This window comes from Myodes glareolus, chromosome 1 (assembly GCF_982192425.1).
Source record: "Myodes glareolus chromosome 1, mMyoGla1.1, whole genome shotgun sequence".
In the NCBI taxonomy this organism is placed as follows: domain Eukaryota; kingdom Metazoa; phylum Chordata; class Mammalia; order Rodentia; family Cricetidae; genus Myodes; species Myodes glareolus.
Window position 1 is genome coordinate 8,421,749 of NC_142026.1, and position 20,684 is coordinate 8,442,432.

Here is a 20,684-nt window from a genome sequence, read left to right on the forward strand (position 1 = left end):
TAGTGATACACTATATATACAAACTAAAAGAAAAAAAGCATATGATCATCTCATTAGATACAGAAAAGACCTTTGACAAAATCCAACACCTCTTCATGAGTGAAGCCCTGGAGTGATTCGGGATACAAGGGAGATACTTAAACATAACAAAGGCAATTTACAGCAAGTCTATGGCCATCATCAAATTAAATGGAGAAAAGCAATCCCACTAAAATTAGGACAAAGTTGTCCACTCCCTCCATGTCTATGCAATATAGTACTTAAGTCTTGACCTAGAGCAAGAAGACAACTGAAGGAGATCAAGGGGATACAAATTGAAAATGAAGAAGTCAAAGTATCATCATTTTTAGATGATACTATAGTTTATATAAGGAATCTAAAAATTCCACCAGGGAACTCCTACAGCTGATAAACACTTTCAGCAATGTAACTGGTTACAAGATATACTAAAAAAAAAAATTAGTAGCTTTCAACATACAAATGACAAACATACTGAGAATCATATCAGGAAAACAATACCCTCCATAATAGCCACAGATAAGACAACTCTTGGGGTAACTCTAACCAAGCAAAGCAAAAACTTATATGATGAAATCTTTAAGTCCTTGAGAAAAGAAATTTAAAAAGATATTCAAAGATGGGAAAAATCTTCCATGCTCATGGATCAGTAGGATTAACATAGAAAAAATGACCATCATATAAAAAACAATCAACAGATTCAACATAATTGTCATCAAAATTCCAATACAATTATTTACACAACTTGAAAGAACAATACTTAACTTCATATGGAAGAAACAAAACAAACAAACAAATTCATGATTATGAAAACAATTCTGAGTAATTAAAGAACTTCTGGAGGTCTCATATCCCTGATTTCAAGCTGTACTACAGAGCTGTAGTAATAAGAAACAACATGGTAGTTGCATAAAAGCAGACATATTGATCAATGAAATTGAACTGAAGACCCAGACTTAAATCCACACACCTATGGCCTTTTGAGTTTTGATAAAGAGACCAGACATTCATACTAGAAAAAAAAAATAGACAGCTTCCTCAACAAATGGTGCTGGTCAATCTGTACGTCTGCAGTAGAAGAAATGCAAATAGATCCAAACTTGCCACCCTCAACAAAACTCAAGTCCAAGAGGATCAAAGACTTCAATAGAAGACCAGACACAGTAAACCTGTTACAAGAAAGAGTAGGAAACAGCCTTGAATGCATTGGCATAAAAGACATCTCTGTAGAAAACATTGATGGCACAGGCACTAAGACCAACAATTAATAAATGGGACCTCATGAATCTGATAATTTCTATAAGGCAAAGGACATTGTCAATTAGATGAAGTGGGAGCCTGAAAAATGGGAAAAGATTTTTACCAACTCCACATCCAATAGAGAGCTATTATCTGAATTATAAGGACTAAAAAAACCCAGGTTTCAGGAAAACAAATAATTCAATTTAAAAATTGGGTAGAGATCTAAACAGAATTCTCAGTAGAGGAATCTTAAATGGGTGAGAAGCACTTAAAGAAATTTTCAACATTTTTAGCCATCAGGGAAATGCAAATCAACACCTGTCAAGATGACTAAGATAAAACTACAAGTGACAGTTCATGCTGAAAAGGATGTGGAGCAAGGGGAACACTTCTCGAGTGCAAACTTTTGAAACTATGGAAGTCAATATTGTAGTTCCTCAGAAAAATTGGAATCGACCTACATCAAGACCCATTTATATCACTCTTGAGTATATACACAAAGGATACTTGATCTGACCACAAGGATACTTGCTCAACTATGTTTATCAACTATTTATTCTAAATAGCCAGAAACTGGAAACAACTTAGATGACCTTCAACTGAATAATGATTAGAGAAAAAGGAGCATTACTCAGAAGTTAAGACAGAATGAAATCATGAAATTTGCAGGCAAATGGATGAAACTAGAAAATACCATACTGAGTGAGGTAATGCAGACCCAGAAAAAATAAATATGGTTTGTACTCATTTATAAGTGTGTATTATCTGTTAAGAAAAATAATAATCAAGCTATAATACACAGACCCAGAGAAGATAGGTAAAGAGGAGAGCCTAGTAGGAACACATGGATCTCCCTGGGAAGGAGTAATAGAATAGATTTTGTGGGTGGACTGGGGGTAGGTAGGGATAGAAGTGGGAAGAAATCAGGTGATGATAAGGGGTGGAAGGAAGGAGTTTGGGGAAGTACAGCTGGGATTGGGGGTCATTTGATGGACAGTGTGGAAACCTAGTGCAGTGTAGGCTTGGAATCTATGAGAGTGACCCTAGTGAGGACTTGTACTAAGGGAAGATATAGAGTCTGAACTGTCCATCTCTGTCACCAAACAAAGCTTTCAGTGTTGAAAATAAGTTTAATTTGTTTCATTTGTTGGCCCACTGTGTAACAATGAGATCTCTAAGCAAGTAAGACTAATGCTAGGGTAGAGGGCTGCTCTCTGAATGCTGACATCAGGGCTGCATTGCTGAGGACAACATCCATGTAACTCATTGAATGTAGAGAGGTTGAGTTGGTGCATACATTGAACCGTCAGCCATGTTTTTTAGTCTCTTTGGTGCAGCAATGTACTATACAGACTATGGAAAGAGAAACCTGGACACCAACCCAGTCATAAAACCTTTACCTACATTCTGTCCCTGCTGAAAGATGTGCTGGAGCAATGGTGGCACCAAACTTGTGGAGTGGCCTACCAATGTTTAGTTTAACTTGAAGCCCATGCCATGAGAGGGAGCCCATGTTTGACACTTTCTAAATGACCAGTAACTTGAGACTGGATAGCCCAGAGATCGGGGAAGAAACCAAACACAACTGTCCCAACCGCTGAAAATGTCAATTAAACTGTTCTTAAAGATATTGTGTTATACTCATAGATCTGTTTCTTGCCCAGGCATCATCAGAGAGTCTTCCTCTGGCAGCAGATAGTAGCTACTGTAGAGACCCACAGTGAGACATTATGCAGAGAGAGAGTATAAAATGGAGGCTTCCGTTAGGTACTTCCCCTCAGAGACAGAACTCCACAAGAAGGTAAAGAATGTTTGTAGAAACCAGAAGGGTTGGAGGACACCAGAAGAACATGGCCCAATGAACCAACTAAGCAAGATTCATATGTGCTCACAAAGACTGAAGAGGCAAGCATAGGCCTGCATGGTCTACACCGGGTCCTCTGCATATGTTTTGAATGTTGGCTTGGCGTTTTGTGGATCTCCTAACAGTGGAAGCAGTATGTCTCTATTTTGCCTGCCCTTGGGACTCTTTCCTTCCCATTAGTTTGCCTTGTCCAGCCTCAATTTCAGGGCTTTTATATCTAGTCTTATTGTATTTTGTTTGGTCAGGTTTGGTTATTGTCTCTTGGCTGTCTGCTCCTTTCTGAAAAAAACCAGAGGGAGTATGGGTCTGGGGAAGAAGGGAGGTTAGGGGAACTAGCAGAAGTGGAGAGAGGGGAAACTGTGGCTGAGATGTATTAAAGGAGTCTATGTTTAATAAAAAAAGCATTATTATATCTTATGCTTAAAAAATTCCCATTGACTGTATTTTTGTATAATTTTAATTTTAAAGTGTATGCTGGTTATTTCTGAACTTTTCATTAACTTATCAAACTTAATCTGAAATCACCTATACATTAAATGATAGCTTTTGAAAGAAAAAGAAAAAAAGTAGCTGAGCCCTACTTCCATATGTGATTTACTGTGCATCTTCTTATAAATTAACTGATTCCTTAATGTTTATCTCAAAAAGTTTTAAATCACAGATGCATTCAATTGGTTCCAAGATCATAATTCAGGAAGCTGCATCATACATGATATAAAAAAAATACAGTAGAAGAAATCAGTTTGATATACCATGCAAATACAAATTAAGATTTTTGCCCTTGTCAATAATAATCAATGTTTCAGGGGCCTCTATGTTGAAGTTGTTTTTTCCCCTGAATTTCTTCATCTTCTAGATTCTGGTACAGTGGCCCTTCAGTTGAAAATTCATTTTCAGCACTGGCTCTGAGATAATGGAATAGACTCCTCAAGTATTTTTCCTTTCAAGTGAACAAAATCTACCAGCCACTAAGAGAAACATAGGACAGAAAGTACATCTTATTCTGGTCACAGAGAACTAAGTTTGTTCATGTTTTTTTACTTCTGTTTCATGACCCATTAGCAGTGTAATTGATATAGAATTATTCAGTTGAGGAATTTAGACTTGAGTTTTGTGATAGATATGGATCTATTTTCTTTCTTCCACATGTTGATATCCAGTTATACCAGCATCATTTGTTAAATATGCTTCCTTTTCTCCATTTGATTTTTTTTTGCTTCCTTGTCAAAAATCAGGTGTTCGAAGGTATGTGGATTAATATCTGGGTCTTTGATTCAGTTCCATTAGTCCTCCTGTCTGTTTCTATGCTAATACCAGGCTGTTTTCAGTACTGTAGCTCTGTAGTAGAATTTGAAGTCAGGAATTGTAATGCATCCAGAAGTTCTTTTATTGTACAGGAATTTTTGGCTATCCTGGGGGTTTTTGCTTTTCCATATGAAGTTGAGTACTGTTTTTTCAAGGTCTATGAAGAATTTTGCTGGGATTTTGATGAGTATTACATTGAATCTGTAGACTGCTTTTGGTAAGATTGCCATTTTTACTACGTTAATTCTGCCTATCCAAAAGCATGGGAGATTATTCTACTTTCTGGTGTCTTTTTCAACTTCTTTCTTCAAAGATTTAAAGTTCTTGTCATAACTGGTGGGAATGTAAGCTGGCACAGCCTCTTTGGATGTCAGTGTGGCAATTTCTCAGAAAATTAGGGTACAACCTTTCTCAAGACCCAGTAATACCATTTTTGGGTATCTATCCAAAGGATGCTCAATTGTGTCACAATGATATCTGCTCAACTATATTCATAGCAGCATTGTTTGTCATAGTGAGAACCTGGAAACAACCTAAATGCTCCTCAACTGAAGAATGGGTAAGGAAAATGTACATTTACAGAATGGAATACTACACAGCAGAAAAAATAACGACATCTTGAATTTTGCATGAAACATCATTTTGAGTGAGGTAACCAAAACCCAGAAAGACAATTATCATATGTACTCACTCAAAGGTGGTTTTTAAACACAAATCAAAGAAAACCAGCCCACAAATCACAATCCCAGACAACCTAGAAAACAATGAGGACACTAAGAGAGACATACATAGATCTAATCTACATGGGAAGTAGAAAAAGTCAAGATCTCCTGAGTAAACTGGGAATACGGGGACATTGGGGGATGATTGAGGGAGAGGGGAGAGGCAGGGAGGGGAGCAGAGAAAAATGTAGAGCTCAATAAAAATTATCCAGTCTTGCTTTACCTAGTCGTAAGCCTACAATAAGTAACCTCAGAGCAACATTTTGTGATACCCTGGTATTAACATGAAACATTGTCCCACAGTATTCAAATCCCATTGCACATCCATTCACACGTATTAGTTCACTTATACTTGACACTGTTGCTTCTTGTGTTTCATGACTGTGGGCAAGTGGCGAGTCACACAATGGAAGCATTGACAGCCATTGTATGGGTTTTAACCTACATCATCTTAAATAAAGTTTGATATCCTACCTTTGGAGATGTTCTTTCCACTTTTGTGTCTCTTTAGAATTCTATAGAACAACTCTATAGTTAATGAAATATGATATTTGTTATTTATATCAACTTGCTCTGTTTAAATCTAGTATGACTTTTACCTCCCAAAGTTCCATAACCACAGGACTTTAATTATAAGAGTTATTCATGTCATCTTTTCTCCCTCAGAATATCTGGAACATATTTAGTCAGTGAGAGTCTTCAATGGAATTGTACTTGCTTTATTTTTATCTTTGGTTCCATATGAACCAAACATGTGAATCTCTAGTCTCCTATAATTATGTAGTCTTTATATAAGGCAATGTGATGGGAGCACAAACGTCCTTGTATTCACAGATCACCAAAATATCAGGAATGTTAATCACACAGGGTTGTCTTTTCAAAGAAGTTGCACAGCCTTACTCTGCCCAGAAGGCTGGGAATGCAGGTGAATGGGAGGTGAATTGCAATCTGAGTTATCTGAAGGGCCAGGCCACATAAATCTCATACAACCAGGACCAAAGATACTTACTAATCTAGATGACCTTTACATCATTTGTATGACCAGGGGCTCATTGAAGTTCCCACACTAGGTCCAGAGACTACTAATAGCCCAAATGACCTCCATGATATGTATAACCAAAACTTTGTCAGATCCTTCCCTAGGTACTTAAACTAATACATATAGTCTATCTCTAGATATTATCTTCTTGAAATAAATGATATGTACACTTTTTTGATATGCACATTGAGTTGAACTTAGATGTAATTATGCCTCCTTGAACACTTGGGACTGTACTATTCCAGAAAACTTTCCTCCAAATTTTGTTTAAATATGTTTAAATATGCCTACAATAAACCATCTGGAATCAGACACCAGAAATTTGGTTCAGCCTGGCTTACTAAGTCAATCTGAATCAAATTTTCATTCTCGCCTTTTCATGGATCATTTTCCTGTCAATTGTGATGCTTTCAGGGACTCCCTACATCAATATATTATGTACAGACATTGCCAAATATACAAAATTTTAAAATCGAAATTATATTTGAATAGATTATGACAGTTAATCTTGATTATCAATTTTAATTTAATTCGATTGAGAAATGCCCAGGAAGCAGAGCATACTTGTTTAGGTGTCTATAAATTATTTTGAGTGAAGACTACCAATTTTCTCCAAATATGGATGGCAAAATACCACAGAATTAGAGCCAAGATGAGATAGAGTGTGGTAAAAACCAAAAAGTACAGAATTTCCCTCCTTCGGCTTCCTATCATTATGAGAGTTACTTTGTCCTTCTACATCCTTCAACTGTAATGGGCTGAGACCTCCAAAGCCAGGTATTTAGTTACAGTGATTGAGTCTGTCTAAAACATGTACATGAATATATGAAATTTACATATATAAATTACATACCAATGCATATTAATACATGTACACATTATATATAATGTTTAAGTCAGTTTAAGTATATTTGTGTTCTCAAACATATCACTTCTTTATGATGAAAATATTAAAAATCCATTCCTCTAGTTTTTTGAGATATGTATACTTATCTGTTGTCATCCTACTTAGCCATAGGACACCATAGCTTTACCCTCCTTTGCGATGCAGTCTCTACTGTTTGATCTTCCCATTCGTTCCTCTCCCCTCCACTTTCCAGAGGACTCAAATGAGATACATAGAATATGTATGTATGTATACTCAAATAGATACATAGAGACTCTCAAGAAACCTCAGGGACATAAGGATCAGTTTTGTGGTTAGTATCCTCTTTTTGTTCTTGCCCGCTTTTTTCTTCTTCTTCCAATCTACATGTAAGAGAAGTTTGTATTCCCCAAATACCATGCAAACAGAGACAAAACCCAAAACAAACAAAAACAAAACCAGAATGGGATAAGCCTATTGCTTTAAGCCAGATGACTGGGAGAGAAAGAGGCCTTTAGGAAAGATATCTTAATAAGTTTTAGACCAGCTGAATGGTACTATGACTATGTGAGCCAAGTTCTATCTCCTGGTTAGGAGCAACCTCAGTGGTTGTCTCTGGCCCATTCATCCTGTACACGAAGAGCTAGCTTCATCTAAAAGCTGTCGGATATCTATAAGGACTTGTGTGTGAAAAGCGACTGATTGTATTAACTGCCCTATCAGCGAACAAAGCAGCTCCAAATTGCAAGAATGAACATTGACCGAGGCAACTGATGAGGCATAAATCTGTCAGTGTTCTTCAGTAGAAAGACAGCTACAATTTTTCAGCGACAATTACCCACACCTGAGAAATCTATCTCTCTGCCACTTTTTTCCCTCATGAGAAGCTATCTTTGTCTTTCAGCCTGCCTCTGTCCACTAGGGCTACAAAAAGGAGCTGAATTTATCTGTCACTCTGGCTAAGCAATATAGTAGCTTCAAATCTTTGCTGATCTCATAATCATCAAGCAATCAATCTTCAGAATCCTCAATATAGATGAGGCTTCTTTAAGGCCCATCCCCAAAGTCTTAAGCTGCCTTCTTCATTACCTTTATGTTCAAAAAAAAATTCATTAGCAGTTCTTTAAACCATGTGTTCTTGTAATCAGCTCTGACAATATACATACGTACAGGTAATATTATATAGCCTGAGCAAGTTGTACTTACTTATGTAATGAAATATGTGAATATATCATTAATTGTTACATACACACATTTTTATATATGTACCTAACAGCAATTAATGATAAAAGAGGCCATAAATTTGATAAAAGCAAGAAGGACTGTGAAGGATGGAAAGGGAAAATGATGTAATTGTGTTATAATTTTAAGAACATAATTAAAAATCTTAGGCATGCTTGTAACAAATGTTCTTGAGTTTTTTGTTGCTGTTGTTTTTGAAAATATCTTTATTTCTTCTTTATTCTCCCAAGATTTAGTCTCCGGATGTATGATTTGAATTTGACAGTTCTTTTCTTTCTGTTCCTGAAAATGCTCTGCCACTTTTTCTGGTCTCTGAGACATCAGAAAACTTGTAATTATACAGTCTTCTGTGTTCCTTTAAGATAAACCTTTTGTTGCGGCCCTGGAAGTCATCACTGTGAGATGTAATCACTGAGAAAGATAAGTTTTCTATGTCCTATTCAATCCAGTGGGGTGGCGGTGGCCTAATCTGGTCACAAATTAGCAAGAAATGTTATCCAATTTTGCTGACAATTTCTTCCATCATACTCTCTGGTACCTTTCCACGAAAAATTCTGAGTTTCAACTCTTCTGCCTTCTGTTTCAGTGAACTTGAGCTCAGCTTCCTACATTACCACAGAGGTCTTGGATCAAGTTTTTCTCATTTTGTTTGAATTGGTGTTCTTCCATGTAACCTAGGTTCTTCTCCACTAAGTTATCCACAACAGCAGAAATTTATAGACTCATAAACCTCTTACAACATTGACTGTACTACCCATACCAATTATGAATTCATAGAAGACTAATTGAAAGATTTTAGTACATTTATTTGCATTTCCTTATTTGCATTGCATCTGAATGGACGTTGGTATTATTTTAAGTAATCACTGACAACCTGAACACTTGAAATTCTGAATTATTCTAAAAAAAGGAAAGCATTATGTGAAAAAAATGCCCCAATTTGTGGTGACTGTTATATTCAGTGCTTTAACTATTTTAGGTTATTTTTAACTAATTTTATAATAAAGTATAGCATGTAGTATAATACAGTGCAGTACATGGTATTGTTAGTATCCATTTATTTTGTTTAAAAAGTATTGTAAACATACTGGAACAAAGACAGCAAAAAGACAGGATTGTAGAGTTACTCTTGTTGTGATCAAACACCATGACCAATGCAATTGGAGAGGAAAGGGTTTATTTGGCTTACATATTTCAAAGCGTAGTCCATTGAGAGAAACAAAGGCAGGAACTCAAATCAGATAGTAACCTGTAGGCAGGAACTGATGCAGAAGCCATGAAAGGATGCTGCTTACTTATGTGGACCTCCTGACTAACACAACTGCTTTCTTATAAAATCCACCATCACCATCCCAGAAGAACCCCTCCCCCCACAGTGGACTGGGCCCTCCCACATTAATCCACTAAATAAGAATTACCTGCCTACAGTCTGATCTTATGGAGGCATTTTTTTCTATAGAGATTCCTTCCTCTCATATGCCTCTAGCTTGCATCAAGTTGATGTAAAACTAGCTATTATAGTGTATAAATTACATTAGCAGGTAAAGACAAATTCTTTCAGATGGTTGAGGAGAACAGAAATGGGAGAGAAATGGGAGGGAAAGTACACTTTATGTATTGTCCCCAGAGAGTAGTTAGTCTGATCAGAAGAATTCTTCACCAATGCCGCCTAGGTCTTCAGACAGGTCTGAGGTGGTTATTGTAAATTGGGTCTGAATCATTCCTTTAAATCTGCACTTTCTGTGCATCAATGGCCTGGGGTAAATGTAATCCCTGCTGCACTGCCCTTGCTATCCTGCATGGTAGGGGAGAGTTCTGAGGACTTCTAGAGCTGACTTTAGTGCCTCATGATTAAAACCCGAATTGGATCCCACTGTTATGTAAATGCTATAATCATAAATTAGTAAATTTTTTTACTAGTAAAAATTCAGACACAAAACAAAGGAAGAATTCTTTGCTCACTTGATTTTAGGGTATTCATTTCAACCCTGATTGCTCCTTCTAGTCAAGGGTTACCACATAAGCTTCCTTCTCAGAATATACTTCCAACAATATCAATAACAAGACCTTCCTACATGAAATTGTCCTATGATATCACACTAAACTATGTAAATCATCGAATATTGGCAGGCTGGGAAGAGATCAATGCAGTTGGCAAAGGTGTGAATGGTAGAAAAAATAAATTATTTTACTGAGTAAATATCATTGACTGAGTATCTAATTTAGACTGAGCATTATTATATTAGGAAAGGGAGAGGGACATTCAGCAGTAAACAAACTGAAGGTCAGGGGTTTATGGATTCCACATTCCATTGATGGAAACCCATTAATAACCCACAGCTCTCTTCCACCAGTAAACCTAATTAAACCTTTGTGTTCTCAAGAGCATCTCTCTACCATATTCGAAATATATAGTTATGTTTTTCTCATATGATGTCTAGACATTATGGTAAATATTGCCTTCCTAGAGAATAAGGTATAAGTGATAAAAGTTGACAGGTATGGAAAATAGAATAATGAGAATTAATTGTAGAATTTAATAACACTTAAAGGAAAAAAAGGAAGGCTGCAGGCCAGGCAGGTGAGATGCTGACAGCAACTGCAGAACTGTAAGAGACGGTGTCAAGGGCAAAGAGTTCTTACACAACTTTCTATATACTTTGTTTGGGATGGCTCTTAATGAACATTGACAGGTTTGGAGTACGTTTTAAAGTTTACCAGGAGTTCTGAAATACACGTTGATTAATCTAGTTATAGGGTATTGAATTAAGAACGGAAAAATGAATAGGAAAGTGTGTGTGAATTCTCTTGAACATGTACCATTTGAGTTGCTTAGACTGGTTATCAATGATATTCTTTTTGTTTGTTTGTTCAAGACAGGGTTTCTCTGTGTAGCCCTGAAGGTTCCCAAATTTACTCTGTAGACCAGGCTGGCCTCAAACTCACAGGGATTTGCTTGCTAAGATTAAAAGTGTGCACCACCATTGTCAGGCAACGATATTCTTTTATTTTTCAGTTTTACAAGAATCTTCTGACTTTCTGTGGGGTGATTTTTCTTTGCGCTTACCACTGGGGGAATTATTAATGCCTGTTTAATTGGAAACAAAAGTAAAAGAGCTAAAAGCAAAAAGAAAGATAAAAATGTTGTAAAGTAAAAAAGAATTAAAATAGACCATGAAAAGAAAACACAAATAAAAGATTTTTTTTTCTATTCTTAATCAGTTCTCTCTAGCACAACTTTTTGCATGTACTTTTCTCAATGAAATATTTTTTTTTGCTTTCTTTCCTTTGTTGCCTCCCATTCTTTTATCAACTTTTTTGGAAAAGCAAATTCAAGCCATGGGTAATAAATACACAAAAACTAGACCGGAGGAAGGATTCATGTAAGAGTGAAGTGAAGAGAGAACAAATAGGGAAACTAGGCCTCAAAGGCTTGTCAGTCTTCCACAGTATACTTTCAGAACAGCATCCACTAGCTCTCACTCTAGGCTGTTTGTTTCTTCACAGAAACCTTTGGCATGAAGACCTTGAAACCACAAAAAGAGCAAAAAATACCACACAAAAGTGATCAAATGGCTGAGAACTCGGGTCTGTGACTGTTTCACTGGCTGCCTCAGATGATCAGCTGGTTTAGATGTTTGAAGAAATATTTTACCTAATGAAGAAAAATGTCCTCAAAGTAATCATGAAAAGTCTGTGTGTCAGGGAATACCATTCGTCATGTATCTCTGGACCACGGGTCTCTTCAGTTACCAAGTGGATTTTCACATTTCATGCCAGCACAAAAATGGTTGAAAGCAAGCCCCATTTCTGGTATAAGGAAACAAAGGGAGCTTTTCTCTTTCTTGTTTGTTTCCTCGCTAGCATGGTCTGGGGGACATAGGGCTGGGGGGACCTAAGAAGAGAGAGCTATATGAAGAAACCTGCAAGTGTCTAAATCTTAGCTTATAAATATCATCTTGGAGGGGAATTTCTTCCTCTATAAGCTCTGATTTTTTTTGTTGTTTTGTTTTGTTTTTGAGACATGGTTTCTCTGTAGCTTTGGAGTCTGTCCTGGAACTCACTCTGTAAACCATGTTGGCCTCAAACTCAGAGATCTGCCTGCCTCTGCCTCTGCCTCTGCCTCTGCCTCTGCCTCTGCCTCTGCCTCTGCCTCTGCCTCTGCCTCTGCCTCTGCCTCTGCCTCTGCCTCTGCCTCTGCCTCTGCCTCTGCCTCTGCCTCTGCCTCTGCCTCTGCCTCTGCCTCTGCCTCTGCCTCTGCCTCTGCCTCTGCCTCTGCCTCTGCCTCTGCCTCTGCCTCTGCCTCTGCCTCTGCCTCTGCCTCTGCCTCTGCCTCTGCCTCTGCCTCTGCCTCTGCCTCTGCCTCTGCCTCTGCCTCTGCCTCTGCCTCTGCCTCTGCCTCTGCCTCTGCCTCTGCCTCTGCCTCTGCCTCTGCCTCTGCCTCTGCCTCTGCCTCTGCCTCTGCCTCTGCCTCTGCCTCTGCCTCTGCCTCTGCCTCTGCCTCTGCCTCTGCCTCTGCCTCTGCCTCTGCCTCTGCCTCTGCCTCTGCCTCTGCCTCTGCCTCTGCCTCTGCCTCTGCCTCTGCCTCTGCCTCTGCCTCTGCCTCTGCCTCTGCCTCTGCCTCTGCCTCTGCCTCTGCCTCTGCCTCTGCCTCTGCCTCTGCCTCTGCCTCTGCCTCTGCCTCTGCCTCTGCCTCTGCCTCTGCCTCTGCCTCTGCCTCTGCCTCTGCCTCTGCCTCTGCCTCTGCCTCTGCCTCTGCCTCTGCCTCTGCCTCTGCCTCTGCCTCTGCCTCTGCCTCTGCCTCTGCCTCTGCCTCTGCCTCTGCCTCTGCCTCTGCCTCTGCCTCTGCCTCCCAAGTGCTGGGATTAAAGGCATGTACCACCATCGCCCTGCTCTTATTTTTTTAAGATTTAAGGATTGTTTCAGAGAAAAATGTGATACCATTTATGCATGTAATTAATAACAGCAGTAATTTAGAGTGGAATGATGCTCAATCTCTAAACAGTGTCTGAAATACATATTCCTTTGAAGCAAAAATCAATGGAATAGATTATAAATCTCTAAAATGCACAATGTTCACAGGGGACCTTATTAGCCTTCATTTTTCTTTCTTCACCCAAGTTATTTCTCTGGTAAAGGAGCTCTTTCACTGAATCTGCTAGCTTCAGAAGCTACATCTGTAAGATGCTCATGATACATTACATAAGAAAGCTGCAGGGTCGTCGAAGAATATGCAGACCATTCTTAGAATTATCTGCATGCTGATGCCATACCCTCCCCTGTCAAGAAGTTGTTTTGTTGGTAAGTCATTGACTTTCAGGAATAAAGGCCACAATAGCTTGTGTACAGAACAAAGTAGCAAGATCATAATGTAGTAAGGAGAAAGGCCACTTGTTCTTCCCTGATGCCTGGCTAGCTTAGACCTGGAATAATCACACACAAACTTTAATTAAATCATTGCTTGGTCCAATAGCTCTAGCTTCTTATTGGCTACACAATAATTTAACCCATTTCTATTAATCTGTGTATTACCACATGACAGTGGCCTAGAGGCTAAAGTTCCCAGTGTCTATCTCTGGCTGCTCCATGGCTTCTCTCTGACTCCGCCCTTCTTTCTCCCAGCATTCAGCCTAGCTTTTTTTGCCTACCTAAATTTTGCCTTGCTATAGGTCCAAAGCAGTTTCTTTATTCATTAATGGTAATACCAGCACACAGAGGGGACTCCCAGATCACCACCTCTTTTCTGTTTAAATTAAAAGGAAGACTTTAACATAGTAAAATCACGTATAACAAAATAGTTATCAAGCAAGAATTACAATTATAATATTTCTATTTACTTTATCTTTTATCATAACTAAAGAAAACTATAACTATCTATCTATTCATCAACTCCAGAAGGATATAATATTAGCAAATCAAACAGGAAGTGCATTATAGACAACTTCCACAAGTCTAGAATTGACATAGACATCTCACCGCCTTGACAGTCACCCAAAGTTCTTAAGTACCATTGGGGCATCCATCTTTAGCCTACAAGCCCAGAGTATCCAGAATATTTTTTCATGAATCATGAACCTCGAAGAATTGTCTCACCTTTAGGCAAGTTTATTAGTCATTTCTCTGCGGATCCTGCAGGTCCAGTTAAGCAGTCCAGGAAAGAGTAGTTTCTTGTACAAATGGCTAGCAAACTCCATAAGGAGCCTCTTTGATGCCCATCTTCCTCTTGAAGTAACTGCCAGGAGCAGATGTGTCTCATTGTCATTAAAAGTCCTAAGTTCTTAAACATTTTAAATGCCATATTCTGAATGTCTCTGAAAGATTCGAAGAATGTCTAACTGAAATATCTCTATGTATCTAGGAAACCTAACTAACATGACTACAAACTTGACTATTATAGATGATTATCTATTAACCTATATTTCTTAATTATACATTACATTTTAAAATGAGCTGCACAACACAATACCTTAATAAAGATCAGAAATATAAAAATTGACCTTAAATTTTTATATTTAAAAATTTATAAAATTTATAAAATTTATAAAATTTTATATTTAAAAATTAAATTGACCTTAAATTTGTATCAATAAACCAAGATCTATACCAATGCAAATCTCTTTAGCACCATAACACTTTCCTAATTATTTGAAAAACAGAGCACTTTCTGATATCACTCTCCAGTGCCTATCCAATTAGAAGCACTGAAAGCCAATTAGGCTATGTTCAGAGCTCTGGGAATGAGAGATGAGGAGCACTATAAATGGAAGTTCTCAAGCTGTTCTGCGTTTTAATGGGAGCTTGTTCTTGCCTTTTAGTGGCTTTTCAAGTTTTGCTTTTAAAATTATGTTAAAAATCTTTCAGTAATGCAAAACAGGTGGTTCTAGATTTGCATAAATGAGTCAACATAAGTTCCCTTTTAATGATTCCTATTTGGTTTGTGATAACAATATGTAATTTCAAAGCAGCTAAGGAAGTAGTTTGCTTAATTTCCTGGTAAGTATCATCATAATCCCAGGATTAACTGTCCCCCATTTATAATGTGTGGCTTGTACTGTTCAGCAACATTGGGCTGTCTTCAACCCCAGGGGCAATAGTGACTTTTAAAAGGATATTGTGAGAATGTTGCCATAAAGTGGTGTGAAAATTTTTTTACTGCACTGATGGAGTAATGCTCAGCATTCATATGCTTTAAAAATATGCTTTATAGTCTGAAAATATTTTTTCCTTATCCAGTTTCTTTGCTTTCTCCCTTTGGTTTTTCTGTTCATCTCTGATTTCTTGTGAGACATACTCTTTGAGGACGCAAGTGCATGGGCTAAGTGAGCAATACCACATCTCTCACTATCTGTCATTCCTCTACTCCTACATTGCTTTCATAGAAGGAACAAAAACCCACTCCAGAGACAAACAGTAGCAAAACATGATACACTAAATTTCTTTCTCATCACCCAGGAGAACTATGGAAAGACACTGATGATAGTTGAACTATAAGATTTTCTTCTAAGAGCTGAAAACCTTTGGCTTGTGCACAAGGAAAGGAAGGGATAAACACAGAGAAGGCCTGGTCAGGAAAATTGGTTTTCTTAACTTGAAGTACAAAGGTAGGACTCCAAAGGGAAGTAAATCTGTATCAACTTGTCACTTGACTATTATCTTTATAAACATTTTTAGGTACAGAACAAAGTGTTGGAGTCTTAGTGACAGAATTGAGGTGTCAGAGTTGGAAGGGTGATGGGGAAGCATGAACTTACAAGAAAATTCCAAGTGAAAATTTCAAAGCATAAAAACTAAAACATGCCTTGAAGACAAATTAGAATGAAGATATGGGATATTTCACCAGACTCCATCTCTAGATGGCTAGTTCAGACTTCTCCAGGGAAAAGTCTCATGATGGCTTTTCCAGTCTCAATGTACATAATATATACCATGTGCATAAACAACACTAAATGGGATCAGAAGGTATTATATCTATCTATCTATCTATCTATCTATCTATCTATCTATCTATCTATCTATCTATCTGTCTATCTATCTATCTGTGTGTGCATATGAGCACACACAAGTATGTATATAACAATAATTACAGAATAAGTCATTAACTTGAGAGGAAATGGGAGCTAAACAAAGGGAAGAGTTAAAGGATGGAGAAGAAGGGGTAGAAATGATGAAAATACAGTACTCACATATGAAATTTTCAAAAATATTTTTAAAAGAACATGCATTTAATCTACCTGAATATGAAGTAGTATGGAGGTTGTTTGAGAAATTAAGATAATCTGGAAACATACTTACATTACAGTTCATAACATTAGCAAATTTACAGTTATGAAGCAGCCACAAAAATAATGTTATGGTTGGGATCCCCACATCGTGAGGAACTGTATTAAAAGGTTGCAGCATTAGGAACCACTGTTTTAGATTCTACAAATGACAAATGAAGAGACACCACTAAAATGAACAATGCTGAACTTTCAGGTGAGATGCTGGTCAGAAACTGTGTCTATGGGATGGTATAAAATTAGGGAAGAAGCACAATAGATCCCAATCCAGTTCTCCCACTACCTATCCTAGATCCTACTTTCTACTTTGTTCCCAATGTTATTGAAAAGGATTTTAAAATTTATTTAGCATTTGTATTTCCATGAACATGTGGTGTGTGTGTGTGTGTGTGTGTGTGTGTGTGTGTGCGCGCGCGCGCGTGTGTATGTGTGTGCATGTGTGTGTGTGTCCAGATTCCATAGGAGAGCATCAGATCCCCTAGAGCTAGAGCTGTAGCTGATTGTGAGCCACGCATTGTAGGGGCTGGGAAAGGAACTCTAGTCCTCTATAAGAACAATGTTGCTCTTAAACACTGAACTGTCTCTCCAGCCCCTTTAATGGTATTTGAAAGGAAGTGCAACATTCCTGAAAACATAAAATAAATTTGATGCCATAAAATTGAAACCACTTTAAAGCCAATTATATTCGTTCATAGTGAGTCAGAGACCCTAATGCATCTAAAGTTCAAGTTTTTAAAATAGACAAAGCTCAAAGCCATTTTTGTATGCTTTACAAAAAGAATGTTATTTTCTACCAGGAACAAGAAATTGGATGCAAGAAAAATGAAGAATTACCCTTTCCCTTTAAGGCTTGATTTCAATAAATTTCTATAAATTAGTTAAACTGTATCTTTTATTATTTTCTCTTTATTTTTTACAAAGTACATATTTTTTAATTTCTTTATATTAATCTGTCTGTGTACATAGGCAGATTCCTTATGTAAATATAGCCAGTACCTAAGAATCCACTACTTTATTTACTACTTATTTACTACTTTATTTACCTTTCATTTACTTCATTTACCTTCCAAAGTATATTCATGCTCTCATTCTATGGAATAAGTTTGTCTAAAACATATCTATCATGTTCTTATGCAGAAAACTCTATGACTTCCATCTTTGTCATAGCTATGGGTCCATGTTGATGACTCTGAAAATGTGTGAGTTGATAATTGATAGATACTTCTCTAGAGCCTTCTTATTAATGGAAATAAGGAATCACAGATTTTTTAAAAGATATGTTTGTTAAGGAGAAGAAAGTACAATAGATATTAAATTTGCATATTAATAATTCTATTGGAAGATAGATTTAATATAATGACTAGAAATAATATGAGACTCTTCTTTAGCCAGTATGTTGAGATATTGCACAAGGATGTAAGTATAATATATACAAATATGTACTATACATTAGTCATCTATTGCCATGGGTCTCTGCCCAGAGAATAAGAAACTCTGAATACACAGTAACCATCTCCAAAGTGTAAACATGTTAAATATTTTGACTTAATATTCCAATATTGTGTTTCAGAAATATCACTTCCCTCTACATTTTTAATTTAAAATATATTAGCAATCATACTGTAAACTCAACCTCTGATTTTTTTTAGAGGTTATTGATTTTAACAGGGAACTATTGTCCATTTGTAGGGTTCTGTAGAGACTGTATTATAAAGAGAGATTCACAAGATTGGTTTACAGAACAAGCTGAGTTGCCCAACATTAGATGTCTGCATGATGGAGAAACTGAGAACACAGCGGATGCACAGTCCACAAAGCTGGAAGCCTTGGTAGCTTCAATCTGCTGCTGAAGGCATAGCCACTGTTTCTCTATTCGATTCAAAGGCTAAAGAAGCCAGAATCCTATGTCAGTGGAGAATAGGAGAGGTTGAGATGACAACAGCAAGAGCAGCAGAGACACAAATAGTTTGATAGAAATAAAATCAAGCAGGCAGGTAACGCTGATCTTTCTCCAAAATACTTACTTGAAAGGGCTGCTCACACTGAGGGATATCCCACCAACTCTCCACTTAATTCTTTTTGGAATACCATTACTGACCTGGCCAGTGGAATACCTCTTCATTCATCCTGTATCTCTTCAGGTTGGCAATCATTATTAATCATCACAAGTCTACCCTTTTGTCTGCTTGACACCCAACCCTATCTCCTTATGCTTTATATAATTTCCAGATGAAAACAAAGCAAGGCCATATTTCTTTCTAATATGATATAGCTATCTCACATATAACCCCCCCCCCAAAATCATCAGTTCATCCCCTAGAACAAATGCCAAAGTTCCCCAAGAAGTGTTTTGTCCTTTGATACCCTGTAACTTAAATCTGATAATATAGGCTTAGCAGGAAATAAATTCTGATGCTATTTCAGTTAATGTTATAGTACATGATAAGGAATAGATGAAGAAAGATAATATATGCATTTGCTTAATACACATACCTACTCTGTGCAGAAATACATTCTTAACAAAATAGAACAGAAATGCTTATAATGATTACTTCTTTATTTCTTTAACTAATCATGAGGTCTTAGTGGTATTTATAATTCTTCTGCTCATTTTGTGTTCCCTTAAACAAATGGGCAGTTATTGATTTTTTTTACATGGAGAAGTGACCCATATCTTCATTCCTGGAGGATTTGGGGCATTTTCATCCATCCTGAGTTAGTTTGATGTAGTTGTCTCAACCTTAATCACAGTACATGGTAACACTAAGAATCTTTTGTATTCTAGGCATACTCTTTGTCACCTCCACTGTGGATCAGGGGTTCATTTCTTCATGGTAATCTAAACCAATCAGCCTCCCTAACACTAATTCATTTCCCAATCTGTTGATTCAAGGACACCAGGAGCTTAGGATGGCCAGAGTGAAATTTGAGCTTTTACTTCTGGAAAAAGCCCTGCTTGCTCTAGAACCAAGGCTTCCACACCAGCTGAACACAAGGTTGCAAGAATAGGAAGCAAATTTGGGCTAGTGGTTTGCTAGGAATGATAGTTAATGGTACCATTTCCATCTCCACTCTTTGATTTACATACATGACGCATCCTGGGTATGGAGGAAAGAGCATCAGGGGCTTATTTAAGAGTATACAACCTTCCAAAGAACCCTTTCAAATTTGCTAGTTGGCACTGAAGCTGTATCTTGAAAGGTCATTCCACAATTCTGCCAAGTCAGCAGCTGCTACATGGCAATAGAAAATGTGGTAAAACCAGTGAATTACATGAGTATGAGCCACTGTTGCACTACTGTGGTTGTGAAGTGAGTTTCGTGGTCAGAAACAATGATGTTTAGAATACTACAATGGTGGTAGGGGAGGAAGGTATTCTGTAAGTCCGTGGATGGTAGTTTTGGCAAAAGCATTGTGTGCAGGAAAAGCAAATCCATACATCAAATGAGTATTTTATAGCAGAGACAAAGTGCTTGGATTTTGACAATAGAAGGAGACCATTGTACTCAGGCTACTCCCAGGCCATTAACTGGCCACCCTGGAAAATGGTGACGTCTGAGGGACACAGTGTGTGTCTCTGCTTCTGGAAAATTGCCATTCAGCAGTAACTATAGCCAAGACAGACCACAAGAGTGGAAGTCCACGTTACTGAGTTTATTCATAAATTTTATCATTGCTACCATGACCATTTTTCCATGGCCTTATTGGACAATGGCATGAATGCATAGGTGGATCTCTGAGTTCAAAGCCAGCCTCATCTACAAAGCAAGTTCCTGGAGAGCCAAGGCTACCCAGAGAAACCCTGTTTTGAAAAGCATGCAAAACAAACACAACTTCCCAAATCCAAAAACCAAAAATCATTTCCCAAGCCCCCAAAACCAAAACAACCCACCTTCAAAAAAGAAATCCGAAACCAAATACAATCAAGCAAAAACAAAAACGAACAAACAAACAAAAAACCAGAGTTGAAGTCTGGGAAGGTTCTACAAATATTTCAAAGGAATGTCTGGGAAGTGAGGACTTACATTCCAGAGCCCATTCCTTACTGAATATTCCTAAGAAGGTGATAGCTGAAACTGTGATGTTAAAGTTTAAGTTATTTTGGAGA